This window comes from Oryctolagus cuniculus, chromosome 1 (assembly GCF_964237555.1).
Source record: "Oryctolagus cuniculus chromosome 1, mOryCun1.1, whole genome shotgun sequence".
Taxonomy (NCBI): Eukaryota; Metazoa; Chordata; class Mammalia; order Lagomorpha; family Leporidae; genus Oryctolagus; species Oryctolagus cuniculus.
In genome coordinates, this window is record NC_091432.1 from 74,642,635 (window position 1) to 74,660,293 (window position 17,659).

Genomic DNA, 17,659 nt, shown 5'->3' on the forward strand with positions numbered 1-17,659 from the left:
TTTTTAAAAATGAATTACTTATTTATATGAATGGAAGAGGTACAGAGAGAAGGAGAAGGAGGTGAAGGAGGAGAAGGGGGAAGAGGAGAATGAGGAGGAGGAGGAGGTGATAGAGGAGGAGGAGCAGAAGCAGAGGAAGAGGAGGAGGAGGAAGAGGAGGAGAAAAAGGAGAAATCAATCTTTTATCTTCTGGTTCATTCCCAAATAACCACAACAGCCTGTTTGGGCCAGATTGAAGTCAGGAGCTGGGAACTCCATTCTAGTCTTCCACATGGGTGGCAGGGGCCCAAGTATTTGGACCATGTTCCACTGTCTTCCTGGGTGCATTAATAGGGAGCTGTATTGTTAACAGAGCAGCTGGGTTTCGACCATTTGGGATGCTGGCATACCAAGTGGCTTAACCCACTGTACCACAACACTGTAACCTCCACCTCGCCCATGTTATTTTTATCATTCTCTGTGCAATCTCTATTTTCTTCCCATTTCAGTTATGTCAGACACTGGAAACAGTTCTGTGATTCTTAACCTGCAGTCAATTAGCACTTTCTTAATGCTGACAAGGCTCTTATAGCTGTCACACTTCATATATATCAGCAGAATACTTCCCTTAATAACAAATTATATTTGTCTTACTGCATGGTTGATTAGATATCCAAAAGTTTTTTTTTTTTTTTTTTGCCGTTTTAAGAGTGTTTGCACCATATTCTACAATGTTTTAATTCCCTACTATGGATGACTTATATTGCATTTGCCTTCACTGGAATCCACCCTGTCTTCAACTTGTCTGCTTTGACAATCATCTTAATCAAATATGCTGTGTTCAAAGGCACTTATCCTTCTCTTTGCTCCTTCTTCTTATTTGAAAAATAAAATGTAGGTACAAGGAATTTAATTAGAGAAAAAAAAAAACAATGAGGTCTGGGTTTAAAAATACCAAGTAGGGGTGTGTGCATATGTGTGTGTACACTCACATGTGTGTGGGGGGAGAGAGGAGCTCTGTCTCCAGCTGCTTGCATATAAGTTAGAAACGCTCTATAAATAAATGGGAAATGTTACAAAAATAGTGCAGTATAAATTTTGTTTTAAAACTTTGAAAATTACATTTTCAACAAGTTAAAGCACAAAAATCTACCACAACCATTTGATGTTAGTCACTTTTCTTTTCCCCCAAAATTTCAGTCATTCCTCTCATCTCTTTTTGGAACAATTTTCAATAAATTTCTAACACGTTTTCTTGATTCTACAACTCAGGAGTACATTCACATGAGATTTTTAAATGCTCCAATATTTATATCCTCTAAGGGGCAATTCATGATTACTGATTACATTCAATGGGCTAGGATCTATACTACATACTTTATAAAAATTATATTATCCCTTCCAAGAAAGCTCTGAGATAGGTGCATTATTTTAGAGATGAGGAATCAGGTTTAGAGAGGTTAACCAATTTCATCAAATACACCGAGCTTCTAGGTGACAGTGGTCATTGGACACAGAGCTAGGATTCAACTTTGGATTTCTGTGACATCATTTTGTTCCCATTACATCACAATGCCTATGATACCTTTAGATTGCAAGGCCTTCTGAGGTCTCCATGCCTCCCTCTTGACATCTTGTCCTTCCCTTCATCTACTGTGATCATTTTATGTGTTTGGTCTCCTCTTCCCCATGGTAAGCTCCATACATAGTTGGCATGCCTCACTCCTCTGCTTCTCAAACCTCAGGGTCTATCATTCCACCTTCTCTACATGCAGCACTCTATTCAACACTTGGCAAAAAGTTTTGAACAAGACACAACTGAAAGAATTTGCTCCCAGAACGGGATGGTGACGAGGACACACTGTTGAGTTGGGGAATGATATTAAAGCAGCAGCATCTTACTCTGTCTTGCTTTGCATGACATAGGTGTTTGGTAAATGCCTTTTAAATGACAAATTACCTTTATGTTTCTTGGGGTTTTCTTCTGTAACAAGAAGAAGAAGAAAAACTAAATCCTGGGAAAATCTGTCAGGGAAGTTTCTAGAACCATAGCTTCTAGTGAGCCCTTTTTCACTTTCTACATATGATAAGCTTGTTCAATGCTTCCAAAAGTCATGCCCTTTCTTGTGCCAAATAAAATGGAAGCCTGTATCCATTACTAGGATCCCCTGGTACAGCCTAACTGTACCTAATATGAATTGATGTCCCTACCAGGCCATACTTTTAAACATCTGGCACCAAGATGGAACTTCTGTGTTGCTGGGTAACCTCTAAATGAATCCTCAAAGTCCACAAATCCACAGTAACTTGAAGCACAGGAGAACTATGCCCAGTTCCAAAGCTGCTGCTGTTTTCAGGAATGTTGTTGACCTCAACCATCAGTATTGTCTCAAGACTCTGAACTCCTGATGGACACTTGGGCGGAGCAAAGGCAAGAGTGTAAACATGCACTGTGAAGTGAGAGCAGGGTCTGCCATAGACATGTTAGCTTCACAGTTTGTCAATGGTGAGTAAAGAATGCAAATCCATCCTTCCATTCACATAGGACAAGAGGCATTGCCTTGATTGAGATGGCTAGAGTTATTTATTGTAGTAGGATTATTGTACCATTTGGGCACTGGTTTGAGTCCCAGCTGCTCTACTTCTGATTCAGCTCTTTGATACTGTATCTGGGAAAATAGCAAAGGATGGCCCAAGTGCTTCGGCCACTGTCATTCATCTAGCAGGCCCAGATGAAGCTCCTGGCTCCTGGCTTTGGCCTGGTCCAGCCCTGACTGCTGTGGACATCTGGGGAGTGAACCAGTAGATTGAAGATTCTCTGTCTCTCTCCTTTCTCTATAACTTTGCCTTTTGGGCAAATGAATAACAATTAAAAACAAAATCTGTGTTGATGAAAGCTGTTAAACTGCTCCTGTCTTTGGGACTCAGATGGCCTCTGTCAGTTCTGAGAGAAGGAAGCAAGTACAGTGGATTAGACTATAGCGCGAGGCCATGAGCAAGCCCTCCCCCAAGTTGAGCTAGTGGGCATCATGCCCCTCCTCAGTCATGACTTTATTCAGTGGTCTCACAGTTGTGTTACTTGGGGAAACAGTGAGGAGAAGGAATAGAGCTAGGAGCTCTAAGCTAGAAGATTAGCTTTTAATTTTAATGCTGTCTTTTATTATCAATGGGGTCTTGGGAAATTGCAGAGCCTCAGTCTGTTCCTCTGCAAATTCTGATTCACCCAACAAAGTGGTTTTGAGAATCAAGATGATATTCAACAGGAAGTGTCATGTGAATTTAAAATAGTTGTTGTTATTACTGTCCTAGCTTCTGTCAGGACAAATGTAAACCCAGTCCTTATGGGCACTAATGATAACAACAGCACTCTCTCTATTTAGTCTTTATGAACACATGTGCAGCTTTAACAACAAGTGGTAAAATCAATGGGCTGTAAGCAAGGTTCTGCACATCCCAGTGACAGAGGCTGCTTTCCTGCTGAGTTATCCATTTCCATGCCACAGGGGGAACTAGTTTGAAGAGACTCCCTACTGGAGACCTGAGATGCTTTCACTAGATGGACTTGAACCAGAAGTTCTTGGTACTTTATAAGCTGAAGAAGTTTAAGCTTTTCAGCGCCTTCCAATGGGGCTGGGAAAATGTCAATGTTGTACAGCCTAAAAGGGTCACGATATTAGTTACCTGGGAAGAACCCTCATTGTCAAAAGGACCGAAGGAGGGTGTATGGGAAACATGAAGCAGGAATAGTTTACATCCATTCTTAGCACAATGTCTGATCACTGCTCCAGGGAGGACCAATTGGGAATGCTTTCATTATTTTGGGGGAAACATCTGTCTTATTTATTTAGTAAACATTTCTTCAGGATTTATTACAGGCCAAGTGCAATATAATTCTGAGGATACTGGACAGGTTGTTGCCTCAAGGGACTCTCAGGCTGATATATATATATATATATATATCATATATACATACTTTTATATATATACATGTATATATATGTATATATATGTCATATATATACATATATATATATATAGTTGCTTTTAATCTTCTAGTTTCTGGTGAATATAAAAAGTGTATCTGCCATTGAAATATCTACTTCCTGAAAGGAGTATCAAGTGTATGCAGATAGTAATAAGATATCCGTAAGCAGTCCTAAGATGGAAAGAAGCAAATAGTCAAGTAATATTACAATGCATAAATTGAGGCAGACTTCCAAATCTATGTGGAAAACTACCTGGTTACTCATGGAATAAGAAGAGCAGCTAGAGTTTTAAAGTGGTACTCTGGGATCAGAGTTTCTAGGTTTGAATCCTGGCTATGAGAGATACTGAGAAAACCCTTCACACACTATTTCTTCATTTGTAAGGCAGGGAAATCATCCCTGCCCCTATACAACATTGTGCTAAATATCTAATACAGTAAACATCATTTTCATTATTCTAAACACTATTGATTTTTAAAGCACCGTCCACTAATAATGGCATATTTTTGGAGAGAATAGACAAAAACTCATTCTGATTTCAAGAACCAAAATGTGTTTTTTGTAGAAAAAGGAAGATGTATATTTTCAAGTTATGTAATACAGTAATTAACAATGCTTAAAAACAGAAAATTTCAAACTAGATTATTGTTCTTTCTCCACTAGGCTCCTAACCAAACATCACATGTAGGAGAATGATCCACAGAACACCAATCTTACCTTAAGTTCGAGAGGCAACACTTTGTCAAAATGCTTTCATACAATGATAGAAAAGTAACTATTTACTTGGAGCTCAGAAAATATTCAGTTGTCCCTGTTTTGCCCTCTTTTTTCCAGTTGTTCTGGGATTTCAGAGCCAGGCAGGCACAGAGAAGGGCCCAGCCATACATATGGTGCTAAGCCTCACAGGGACACCTAGAACTTCTCACCCTGATGCTGTTTGTAGTGGTGCGCAGAAGGGTGTTGTGTTTAGGAACTACTTAGGAAAAGGCTTTCCTCCCAGAAATGCATCAGAATGCCCACCTGCTGTTAAAAGAGCTGACCTCTGGCCACTGCAAGTGGTTTTCATGGATTTCCCCAGGATGGTGAGCCTGTCTAAAGGATTTTACTAGTGTTTTACCTCAACCTCAGACTTAGCTCACTTCTCACATGGCAAACCTGCTTTGGCACTGAACTGTTGACATGGAATTTTCCACTGCTAAAGATTTACAGATGTTGTTTGGTTTATTTCAGATCCAAATTGCGTGTGTGTGTGTGTGTGTGTGTGTGAGAGAGAGAGAGAGAGAGAGAGAGAGAAATAGACACATAGACTACAAATTAATCAGAATATACAACATTCAGTAGAAATGCTATACAACAGGGTGCATCTGCTATCTTGTGGGCACTCCACAAAGAAAGAGGATGGCTACATCTATCTTTTCTGCATGTCTGGTGAACTCAGTTATGGACACAACAATCCCCTAGTCCTTGGCACAGTGTGGCACACACTTATAAGTTAATGAATGCTCTGTGAATGTTTACTGAATTGAGTGAGCTAAATGAAGACTTCAGGGAAAGACAATTGATCCTGCAGATTGTTAGATCTACCACTAAGTAAATCAACCCTTAGAATACTTCTTAATAATACAATGAATTAAGGTGTATATTTCTCCATTTTCCCTTCCTTTCTTACCCCTCTGTTTTTAGGAGAATTAGAGTCATTTGTTTAGACTAGAAAAATTTTCTGCAGTTTTGCTGGAGAAACTTTAAAGGGGTGTCATCCAAACACTCAAGAATTTTTTAATGAAGTAAACTTGATAGGCAAACAACAATCCAAATCCCCAACCGCTATTCCATACAATATGCGTATTAAGTCTGAAAATTAGATACATCAAATTTCAATTTGGCTTCATGCAAGCTTTGTTTTATGGGTTCATAAAAAAATATTTTCTTTGATTATTGGGATTCTTGCAAAGTGGAATCAGCACAGACACTTCCCGAACTTGGCAGAGCCTGTTTTCCGGGTGACGGGGAATCATCTTATGTAGTAAGTGACTTTTTTAAAGACTCTGAGATAAATATGCTCTAAATTAGATTCTTAAATCTACCACTGATTCTCAGTATATTTTGTGAAAGTTGCTCAACCTGGAGGAGAAGATCTGTTTTTCTCATTGGTACAAAAGAAAAACAACATTTACTTGATCAGATTTTTTCCAAAAGTAAATGTGAAAAAGGCATAAATCTGTAAAAGGCATAACTCAGTGACAGGAATAGAGTAAGCGCTCAATAAATAGAAAAATAAAAAAATGAAGGTTTCTTGAAGCTTCCTATTCTTTTTCTATAAAATGGAGATAGTACTAATCCCTTACTTACAGTACAAGGCTGTTGAATCAAATGAAGAAATGCATAAAAATGTTCGATAAACTGAATAGTACAATGTAAGCAGAAACTGATGATAAAAATGACTCACACCAATATAGCTTTAAAAAATGCTAACCTGTCTAGAACACTTCCTCAGGATCTGAAATTTATCTCTAAAGCTGTGGAATGTGATTTCTGTATTGGTTTTGGAAATCAAGCCACACAAGGCCTTGTGCATGAGGATAAATGTGAAACTCTACAGCGGAAAAATGGAAACCTCAGATATTATTAGGGCTTAGTCACGGGTGATTCTCTTTAAGCATTTAGCCAGTGAGTTGGATGAAAGTCGGAGTGAGGATGCACAGGCTGTAGTTTAACTGGTGTGATTCACAGCTCATGGTGTTCATGAAGGAACAAGGAGCTATGCTTTCTAATTTAAGGACTAGTGCTTAAGACTGCAACCAACTAGATAAGAAAACCTTCCTTGGTGAATATAAATATTAAATCTTGCTGTATTTGTCCTTTTATGTTTGATACAAAAACCATGAAGCTAGGGGCCGGCATTTGGTAAAGCAGTTAAGAAGCTGCTTGGGACCCCCACTTGCCATGTTGGAGTGCCTGGGCTTGAGTCCTGGCTTTGCCTCTGATTCCAGCTTCCTGCTAATGGGTACCCAATGAGGCAGCAGGTGAAGATTCAAGTAGTTGGGAGACCTGAGTGTTGTGGACATCTGAAGAGTGAACCAGCAGGTGGGAGATTTTTCTCTGTGTCTCTGCCTCTCAAATAAATAAAACTTTTTAGAAATTAATTTGTCATATGTTGATTTCATTTTGTTCCAGTAAATTCTCGGGAGTGGGATGGCTGGGTCATATGGGGGATGGTTAAGCTTATTATAAAATAAACTGCAAGTATGTCATTGTAAAAATTAAAAGAAAAAATAAGAAAGGAAGGAGCAGGGAGGGTGGCAGTGTGGGCAGGAGGAAGGGTAGCGTGGAAAGTATCATTATGCTCTTAAATCTGTATATATGAAATACATGAAATTTGTATTATATAAATAGAAAGTTGGCAAAAAGAAACAAATTTAAAAAATCATGGAGCTAGGGACTATAATAATGATGTTCAAGCTTCCTGTGCTCTATAATAATAACCAGATCTTGTCCAGTGAAAACGGTTACATTCTTGCCTGGTTATAGAGCAGGGAAGATAAGGGAGCTAAAGCAATTCCAGCTCTAGAGATAGGTAGGCTGGAAGTTACCTTGGGTATAGCATGAGGAATGCAAATAATTTGAAATATTTTCATGACATTCCTGTTGGATTTTTTCTCTTACAGCATTTTTTTCTTTCTTTTTTTTTTTTTTTATTTTTTTGACAGGCAGAGTGGACAGTGAGAGAGAGAGAGACAGAGAGAATGGTCTTCCTTTTGCCTTGGTTCACCCTCCAATGGCTGCCACGGCCGGCGCTTCGGCCGGCACACCGCGCTGATCCGATGGCAGGAGCCAGGTGCTTTCCCTGGTCTCCCATGGGGTGCAGGGCCCAAGCACTTGGGCCTTCCTCCACTGCACTCCCTGGCCACAGCAGAGAGCTGGCCTGGAAGAGGGGCAACCGGGACAGAATCCGGCGCCCCGACCGGGACTAGAACCCGGTGTGCCGGCGCTACAGGTGGAGCATCATCCCAGTGAGCCGCGGCGCCGGCCTCTTACAGCATTTTGATACTTATGTATGCCTATTATCTAGGAGGGTAATCCAATATTCCTAGGTAAGTATAGAAACAATGGGAAAAACACGTAGAGACAAAGGAAGCTCAGAGAAGCTAGCCAATTTATCTAAGGTCACACAGCAAGGCTGGGCCAGGAACTCAAATTTTCTAGTCCCAACCTTATTCTGTACTTTTCCCCTACCTCCTATTGATTTGCTACTTTCCTTTGCAAGTGACTGCTATTTTCTCTTTTGCTTCTGAGTGTACATGTCCATGGCTACCTCAGACTGGCTTTCTCACCCTAGGTAACCTTTTAACAGCCAATTTCTGATATAACTATAGATTCATATCTACAGTGAATTCTACAGTGAATTGGTTAAGTCAAAATATAAGATTTGCGTTATCTTCCCAGTGTACTCTCAAAATGAAAGCTTCTTAAATGTCTTTAGTGTGATTCTGTGCTTTAAGACTGAAAGTGAGTAGGGAAGTACGGCCCATGTAAGTTCTTGATGGTTGTGCACACTTGAGGCTGACTGGCAGGTTCATGTTGTAGCACCATGTCCAGTGAGCACAGAGCACGTGCCAGGACTGAGGTGAGATAGGATGCTCAGGAAGGGAGCAACCAGTGCTTCACCCTGGGTCCCCTGAATATCAGTGTGGAGCAGGATTCCCAATAGTATCTGCAAATAGCAAGGCCACGTGGCAGCAGAGAAACATAAGGCAAAGGGCATGAGCTGATCACAAATCTAAACCTATATAACTTAGTATGCTGGCTGTTTTCCTTGAAAGTATACATTTCTTCCTTTTTTGAGTAACAGCCTTGGTGAAGTCTTGTGCTAGACACCTGTGATGTAATGATTAAAATGTGGCCCTGGCCCTCGTAGACTTTCCATTAGAATTATCTAACACTCATCGATTGCCACAGAAAAGACAGTTCTAGAACTGGCTCTAGCCTCTTGCTTAAATGCTGCCAGCAGTTCTTAATAAAGGCCAGGAAATCCTTACCTGATTCTTCAGCCCTGTCTCTTTCTTGGTCTCCCCTCCCTTTTGGTTGCCTCAGAGTCTACGTTTTGGAAGTTTCTCAGTTCTACTGTCTCCCAACTTGAAAACATTACCCAGTGCTGTTTCCTCTGCTTGGAGTACCTTTGTAGTTTTCATCTAGCTTCTTCAGCCTTTCTATTTTATCTTTTTTTCTTCTTCTTTTTAACACCACTTCCTCTGGCACCTCACCGAGTTATGATAGGTTGGTTCTGCGTTGAAGTGCTGCGAATATATTTCCTTTTCTTCAATCATCATACATGTAACTGTTTAGTCTCTGTAAGTATTTGCATAATATTTGTGAGACACTTAGGAGGCACCTGGTGAGGGATAGCTGGTGAGTGGGACTGCTGGTGGTGACCATCCTCTCTCACCCTGGTAAAAACAAATGGTCTAACCATTTTGCAAATGTTGAGAGTTTAGTAAGTATTTTCTATTCCTGTGCCTCTCTCATACTAAAGTAGTTTTTTTTTTTTTTTCAAATGAGGTGGAAGGAAGAATCACCTGATGAACAGATTGACAGAATTACTTACCTTTAACTTACTTCTCAACATAATTATCTATTTCTGGATCCTCAGATTACTTAGCCAGATTCTTCTTCAATCCTAAGATTACTTTTTATGCCTTAATGTGCTATATATGTTCTTAGTTGCTATCTTAATATTATAGGTATTATACAGTATGCAGCTAGAAAAATCACATAATGGAAACTTAAATGTAGCCTATCAGAAACGAATAGAGCTTTTTAGGGATTATATGGTAACAATTTCATGCTCAGTTTAACTATTTTCATGGCTGAGAAAAAAATATTTTGCTTATTCAGTAATTATTTTTCTATAAAAGTACTCCCCTGACTGTTGGCAAAAGTCCATGGAAAAATGAACTCCTTGGGTGTATGTGAAAATGGAATTGTCACTGAAGTAAGGACAAAATGTAATCATATATAGCACCATTTATGAAGAAACTGGAACTCTAAAACACACACACAAACACACATGTATATAAGGGAATCATTATCTTTTGAAGGATGTATTGTCATTTAGCCACCAGGTTGTGATGGAAAGACAGGGCAGTGGATAACAAACCTAGAGACCATTTAGGTGACTCTTTCAAGGGTCCAGATGAGAAGTGGTGAGGATGGTAAGAACAGGGAACAGGGGACAGTCACTTGGGAGGCTTTGCTAACTATGTCAGTGTAGACAGTGTAGAATATGAGAGAGAGTAAAGTGTCTTAAGTTCCCCCAGGCTTCCAGCTTGGGCAATGACTGAGAATAAAAAGCTGTCACTGAAGGGAGCAATGAAAATGACCTAGAGTCCATCTTGGAATACACTGGATTTCAGAGGACATTGTTGTGACACAAGATTCTTGTACCAGGCTTTCTTTTTAATTAATTAATTTTAATGGCAGACTGACTAGAGGAGGGGTCAGAGATAGAGATCTTTCATTTCCTGGTTTACTTCCCAAATGACAGCAACAGCCAGAGCTGGGCCTGGCTGAAGTCAGGAGCCAGGAACTCTACCCAGGTCTCCCAGGAGTGGCAGAGGTCCAGATACGCGGTCCATCATCTGCTACCTTCTAACCATGTACGTTTTCAGGGAGCTGAATTGGAAGAAGAGCCAGGACTCATATCAGCACTCTGATATGAGATGCCCAATCACAAGCCCCAGCTAAATCTATTGTACCATAATGCTAGCCCTTCTAGGCTTTCTTAATTTCAGGGACTGGTAGTATGGGGAACTATATATTCAACAACTCAAGCAATTTCTAAACCAGAGACGTCCCTGGGCCTCACGAATGGTTACAGATAAGGGTCTGCTGGTATGACAGAGTTGTGTGGAACACATTCTAATCTGGCCACTCTATCCTCCAGATCCATGGAAAAACTAGGAAATTATAAAAGTAACTATTAAAGCTTACTGCTGTTTGTGTACAAATAAAAATAATCTAGAAGAAAATTGATCCCTGTCAAACTTAAGCAGGCAAATTTCTTTCCTCTTGTTTAATAATTTAAGAAGGAATCCCGAGCATACTGCCTCTGTCAATGTAGGAGTAGCTCCTATAATTAGACTCCAATCTGAACCATGAGGGTGAGGATCAGAAAGCTGACTCAGTGCCTGGTGTCAGTTGTTTTCAGTTTCTACGAGGGGCTGAAAATTGGAAGATGAAAGATGACTGAAGCCCTATCCTGGGGGTTGTTTTAGCACAGTCAGAGGATAAGTTCTTTTGATTGTTATTTGCTGGTAAATTTTTCTTCATCTCCTTTACTCTAACCCAAAAAATATCTGTTGGACTTCTTGGGGATGGTACACATTCTTCCAGTTAAGAGCCAGGAATCAGTGTACTCCAGTAATTTCCCTATTATTTAAACAGAAACAGAACTGGTTTCTGTGGATCAACTCAAGAATCTACCCTTCTTGATACAACCTAATTATGCTTACCCTGTTTTAGAATAAATTAACATATCCATAAAATATCATCAAGCTTCTCTTTTCCATAGATACAGCAAGTCTCTACTTGGCCCATTCTGGATTCATCAAAACACAAGAGGGGTGAAAAAATACTATTCATACAAAAGCCAGTCTCAAATAGGAATTTAATATTCTTGCCCATACTGCTTATTTTCCATCTTAACTCATTTTCTGAACCTGTTTCTTTTCCTTTTTGTTTTCTCTCCTATACAGAACAAGCTCTTTCCCTCTACTTAACAGCCATTCAGATATCTTTAAAAGAAGGGAGGCCTCGACCAGTGTAAAGCTACCACCATCCAATGCTACAGGCATCCAATATGAGTGCCGGTTCAAGTTCCTGCTGCTCCACTTCCAAAACAGCTCTCTGTTAATGTGATTGGGAAGATGGCCCAAGGAGAGGCTTGGGAGACCCTGATGAAGTTCCTGGCATTGGCTTGGCCCAGCCCTGGCTGAGGCAGCCATTCAGGGAGTGAACCAGTGGATGGAAGATCTCTTTCATCTTCTGCTGCTTTCCCAGGCCCATTAGTAGGAAGCTGGATCAGAAATGGAGCGTCCGGAACTCGAATTGGGGCACATATAGGTTGCCAGCATTGCAGGTGGTGGGGGTGGTGGCTTAAGCCACTACACCGTAAAGCCAGACCCTAGATTCTTTTAAATAATATTTTTGTTTTAAAGTTGACTGGTAATCCTTACTTCTAAATTCAAATTAACAATAAGGCATAGAAATACTGATTGTAAGCTCTTTATACCTGGACAGGAATTTTCAACTAGTGATGGTCAGGGCTGGCTCTGTGGCGTACCAGGTAAAGCCTCCGCCTGCAGGGTTGGCATCCCATATGGGCGCCAGTTCAAGAGCTGGCTGCACTACTTCCCATCCAGATCTCTGCTATTGGTTGGGAAATCAGTAGAAGATGGCCCAAGTGCTTCAGTACCTGTGCCCCAGTGGGAGACCCAGAAGAAGCTCCTGACTCGTGGCTTTAGCTAGGACCAGCTCCAACCATTGCAGCCATTTGAGGGATGAACCAGTTAATGAAAGATATCTCTCTCTCTCTCTCCCTGCTTCTGCTTCTCTGTAATTCTGCTTTCAAATAAATAAATGAATCTTAAAAAAAAAAAAAAAAAACTAGTGATGTCACAAACTAGAGATAGGCTTGGGATGTGCTCATTTTGGAGATACCCAAGTATCTCTGTGCTTAGGCTAGATTTCCTCAATCTATTAACATTATTTCTCTCATTTTTTTTTCATTTTCGATTCTCTTTATATACAGAAGATCAGTTTAGCATACATTAAGTAAATATTTCAACAGTTTGCTCCCACACAGAAACATAAAGTGAAAAATACTGTTTGAGTACTAGTTATATCATTAAATCACAATGTACAGCACACTAAGGACAGAGATCCTACATGAGGAGTAAGTGACTCCTGCTGTTGACTTATTCTGGGAGTGAAGAAGTGATTTGTATCCAGAGGATGTTGGGGAGATGTTTCATAATTCATTATGTGCCTTCCTTAATATTTCTATTATCTGTGCAATATTTTAGCACCACTTTGATCCATGTCAGATGTCTCAAGTCCAGAGACTTTCTGTTTCAATCTTTTCAAATAGGAAAATCCATTTGTAATGGTAGGAATCGTGAGCAGATCAGAGAGAACACGGGGCTCAGTTGCTCCTTATTAAGACTTACCATTTCTTCCCTACATCCCTGCTTTTAGTTACCGAAAGCCTTAAATGCCTGAGTCCTTTTAGGATTTTATACTGCTTGTTAGTTTTATATCCCTGTGGGCACTTGAGTTTCTGCTTTCATAGCTCTGGTACATAATTTTCCATTTTCCCATCTGCTTTCCTGCTTACAAACTTCTGTTCCTATCTTTTATATATGTTGTTCTGTTCCATTTCTTTTCTATGTAGATTTTTACCTGTTTAATTCATTCATTGTTACTTGGTGGAATTTTGGAAGAGGACATAAGTAAATGCACGTTTTCAAACTGCCATGCTTAACAAAAAGCTGAAAATTTGCAATTACCCTCTGTTAAACTTGACCTTGGTACTTTGTTGCTATTAGTCTTATCTTGTCAAGATTCTATGAACCTCAGCTCTGTTATCATCGCTTGTTTTCTATCTCCAAACTTTGTAACATCTGCAAAAGGAGACATCAAGAAGAAATAAGGTAGGATTCATTTATTTTCATCTTTCACTCATTTTCTATTGGTTTTCCTACCTTTCCAGATCAACAGAGAATTATTCCATGAATCCATATATTTATCCATTTTAAAATGTTCTGAGAATAGAAATAAAGGCTGAAACAACATAATCTCTTTCTTCAAAAAAAATTCATTGTTTATTAAGGAGGCATAGACATGAAAATAGACCATAAAATAAGATTGTTATAGTAGTAAACAACAAGCCTGCATTAATACAGAGAGAACTGAAGGAAAATACCTGAACTAGTGTCGAAGGAAGGAGAAAGAGGATAGGGCTCCAGGGTAGGTACACCTAGACTCCATCTTAGAGGACAAGGAGGCACTGGGTGAGTGAGGAAGATGACTTGGGGTAGGGGTGATACAAGGGATCAGCTGCATAGAAGCAAAGGATTATGTCCCTTCCACCTCTGAGGAGTGGAGATTCCTTTCAATTGATAAAAGTGCATGAAAAGGGGAACCAAGTTACATTCTGATGGAGTACCTGGTGCCAACATCCTTCCATGAGTAAATATAGAGCAGTCATTATAATATAATGAGGCATTTGACTTTTGAATAACCAGAAAAACAAAGGTGTCAGGGACCTTTGGCTGAATAAAAAAATTACTAATCTCTTATATTAGTGGGAAGGGAAGAAAAGAGTTATGAAAAGCATATGGGATTATTATTATTACTAACACATTGCAAATCACCACCATCCCCAACCTTGAGGAATCCTCTTAAACTTATAAAAATGAAGCTTCTTCTCTATGCATTGCAGCAAGTTCCTGGTTTGGATATTGTGCTATAGTTTCGTAAGAAGTCAATCCTGGGTAGGAGATGCACAGGAACTCCCTGTCCATTTATTTGAAACTTCCTTTGCAACTTTTAAAAATTAAAAGGTAGCAGCAGCAGCAACTTCTCGAGGCCAGAGATGGGGAGCTCTATTTCACTTGTATCTCCATTCAGGGCTGTAATTAATTGAATTCAGTGTGCTGCTGCACATTACTATGAAGTTAAAGTCCAATTAGGATGGTCTCATGGGCCTGGTATAAGGCTGGATAAGAGGCCAGACCCAACACTGGGGCTGCATGGAAGTAGGACTGAGAAGGGGGAGGTGTTTAAAGCATTAGCTTCTAAGCACAGCAACTGTGGTTAAAAAAAAATTTAAAATATACTGAAGATAGCATTTCATCAAAATCTGTGAAGCAAGGGAGACTTCCTGCTGGGCATTCCATTTCTAGTTCTGCTTTCTGGCCCAATGACTGGTGAAGACAATTACGTTCCATCAGTCCAGCCTCTCGCAGCTCCTGTTCCTTCCTGGTGCTGGAAGAGAGGTGCTAAGAAATTATAAGGCATAGGCAGGAGAACAATGTTGAAATCATACACAATGGATAATTCCAGCATTAATAACTCAGTGTATAAGGAACCTGTGGAGTGAGGAAATTGTGTTTTTACAAAAGAATGTCTGTATATTTTTGGGTCAAACTGAAGGAATGAGACAGGAATAAGCAATATAAACTTATTTAGCAAGAATTTCAGTCCTGGTTTTATTAAGATGCAGTTTATCTGCTGATCATTGTTTCTAATATCCAATTCCGACACTTTCCATGCTCTGTTTTATGTTGTAAGGATGACTCTATACAAATCAGATTTCCTAAGCTCTCTGGAAAAATTACTTCTGGCTATGTTCTGTCAATGGGAGGCACTGACTGGAGATGGGAGGCCAAAAAATGGGGCAGAGGGAGGTTTTACCTTTGTCTTTCAGGTGACATTTCAAGAGTATCTGTCCCCTGACCCCTTGATTTCTATAGATTTTAAAAAATGATCAGGTCTCCATGAGCATACACATGAAAGTTTCTTGATGTGCTCTTGCTCTGGATTCCTTTATTTTATTTTATTTTATTTTATTTTATTTTATTTTATTTTTTGCCAGAGACAGTGAGAGAGAGAGAGAGAGAGAGAGAGAGAGTTATAGACAGTGAGAGAGAGACAGAGAGAAAGATCTTTCTTCCATTGGTTCACTCCCCTAATGGCTGCTAAGGCTGGCGCTGCTCAGATCTGAAGCCAGGAGCTGGGTACTTCCTCCTGATTTCCCATGTGGGTGCAGGGACACAAGCACTTGGGCCATCCTCCACTGCCCTCCTGGGCCACAGCAGAGAGCTGGACTGGAAGAGGAGCAACCAGGTCTAGTACCCGGCACCCCAACCGGGACTACAATCCAGGGTGCCTGCGCCAAGGTGGAGGATTAGCCAAGTGAGCCACAGTGCCAGCCCGCTCTGGATTCCTTTTATCAGAATGGGAGGGCGAGGTGGTTTCTGACTTTATTTAAGCATGTTAGGGTTAGCTGGAGAATACTAATTTAGAGTAGATAGCACTGACATTCTAACTACCACTAGAGAACTACACTCAATGGGTGGCTGCAGTGCAACACACTGATGGGTAGTGGCACAAGAAGTTTTGACAATCGTGCCTGTGGTAGGCTGAATAGTGGCCCCAAGCACATTCAAATCTGGGTCCTCAGAACCCGTGGCTGTTACTTTCTATGTCAAAAGGACTTTGAATGCGTGATTATGTTCAGGATTCGGAGATGACAGTGGATTATCTGAGTTGGCTCCTAATGTAATTAACTAGGGTCCGTTTAAGAGGTGGGAAAGAAACTCAAAGGATGAAGTAGAATATGAGACAATGAGAGCAACAGGAATGATGTAAGAAAGAGGTCACAGCCAAGGGGTTCTGCCTCCAGAAGCTAGAAAAGTGATGGAAATGGATTTCCCGAGGACTAACCAGGGTTCACCAGCTCTACTGGCAACTTGATTTTAGCCTAGTGAAACTGGGTTCAGACTTCCGGCCTCCAAAACTATAAGAGAATAGATTTGTGCTATTAGAAGCCAGTATATTTGTGGTCATTTGTAATAGCACCAATAGGAAACTAATACATTACTTGTGAATCCAAATAGATTCTCCTGAACTCAAGTCTTTGGAAAAACCTATCCATGAATTTAGCTTGCTATAAAACAAGCCTTTAGAGAAGTGTGCAAAATGTATTTGCCTGAGATATCACAATGCCTCAGATGCCCCTTCAAGACAGAAGGAGGTACCAACCTTGTGCTGCATTGGGTTGGGACACCACTTGCAACACTGGCATTCCATATCAGAGTGCCTGTTTGAGTCCTTGCTGCTTCATTTCTCATCTATGTCCCTGCTAATGTGCCTGGAAAAGCACTGAATGATGTTCCAAGTACTTATGCCTTTGCCATCTATGTGAGAGATGCAGATGGGAGTTCCTCGCTCCTTTGGCATGGCCTAGCCCAGGCTATTGTGGCCATTTGGGGATTGGACCAATGGGGAGAAGTGTACGCTCTCTCTCTCTCTCTCTCCCCCTTTCTCTCTCCCTCTCTCTCCCCTTCCCATCTCTCTGTACCTATGCCTTCCAAATAAATAATCTTAAAAAAATAGGATTTACCTCCCCAGCAGCTCTCGGCTGAAGAGAACTGTAACACCCAAACCTACTCCTCATTCCTGGAGGCAGCCTGCATGTGATGACTGGTCAGAGAAGGTTTGTGAAGGCACAGCCTCTACATCCCAACCCACAATGACTCCAATGAACCATTCATCTAGATGTTTTCTGTGGGATTGTATCAGCATCCAAATTTCCCTTCTTCCCAATCCTATTCCCATCTGTATTTTGATTCTGAATCACTTCCCAATAACTTTCCTATCGACCAGTCTCCTTCTGACTGTGTTCTTGGGAACCCAACCAGCAAAAATAACTTGTCCATACTTTGGCAAAAGCACTGCTTGGTCATTTTTCGATATATCTGCAAGTAATTATCAACCCACTCTTCCCCAATACATCAAATTGAAAAATAGCTTGGAAGAATGCAAGATCCTTTAAAAATGCTCCCTTGCTGGGGTCTTTGGTGCATCATGAGTTAGGAAGTGAGGAAGGAAGAATGCATCAGAAAGGAGGGGAG

The 17,659-nt window shown here is 40.4% G+C and overlaps 1 protein-coding gene and 1 long non-coding RNA gene across 31 annotated transcripts in view; one reads left to right on the forward strand and one right to left on the reverse strand.

The window, feature by feature from the left end:
* The window catches only part of DLG2 (discs large MAGUK scaffold protein 2), a 2,256,157-nt gene that overhangs the window by 190,684 nt on the left and 2,047,814 nt on the right, over positions 1 to 17,659 (reverse strand). The gene's annotated exons all lie outside the window — the stretch shown is intronic.
* LOC103349814 (uncharacterized) overlaps positions 1,581 to 17,659 on the forward strand; it is a 45,219-nt gene continuing 29,140 nt past the window's right edge. Inside the window, exon 1 of one of the 2 annotated variants that reach the window (XR_011389818.1) lies at positions 1,581 to 1,671. This is a non-coding gene — a long non-coding RNA (uncharacterized lncRNA). Of the gene's footprint in view, positions 1,672 to 2,349; positions 2,486 to 17,659 lie in introns of those variants that run through there. The other variant, XR_007910101.2, reaches the window with a different exon arrangement.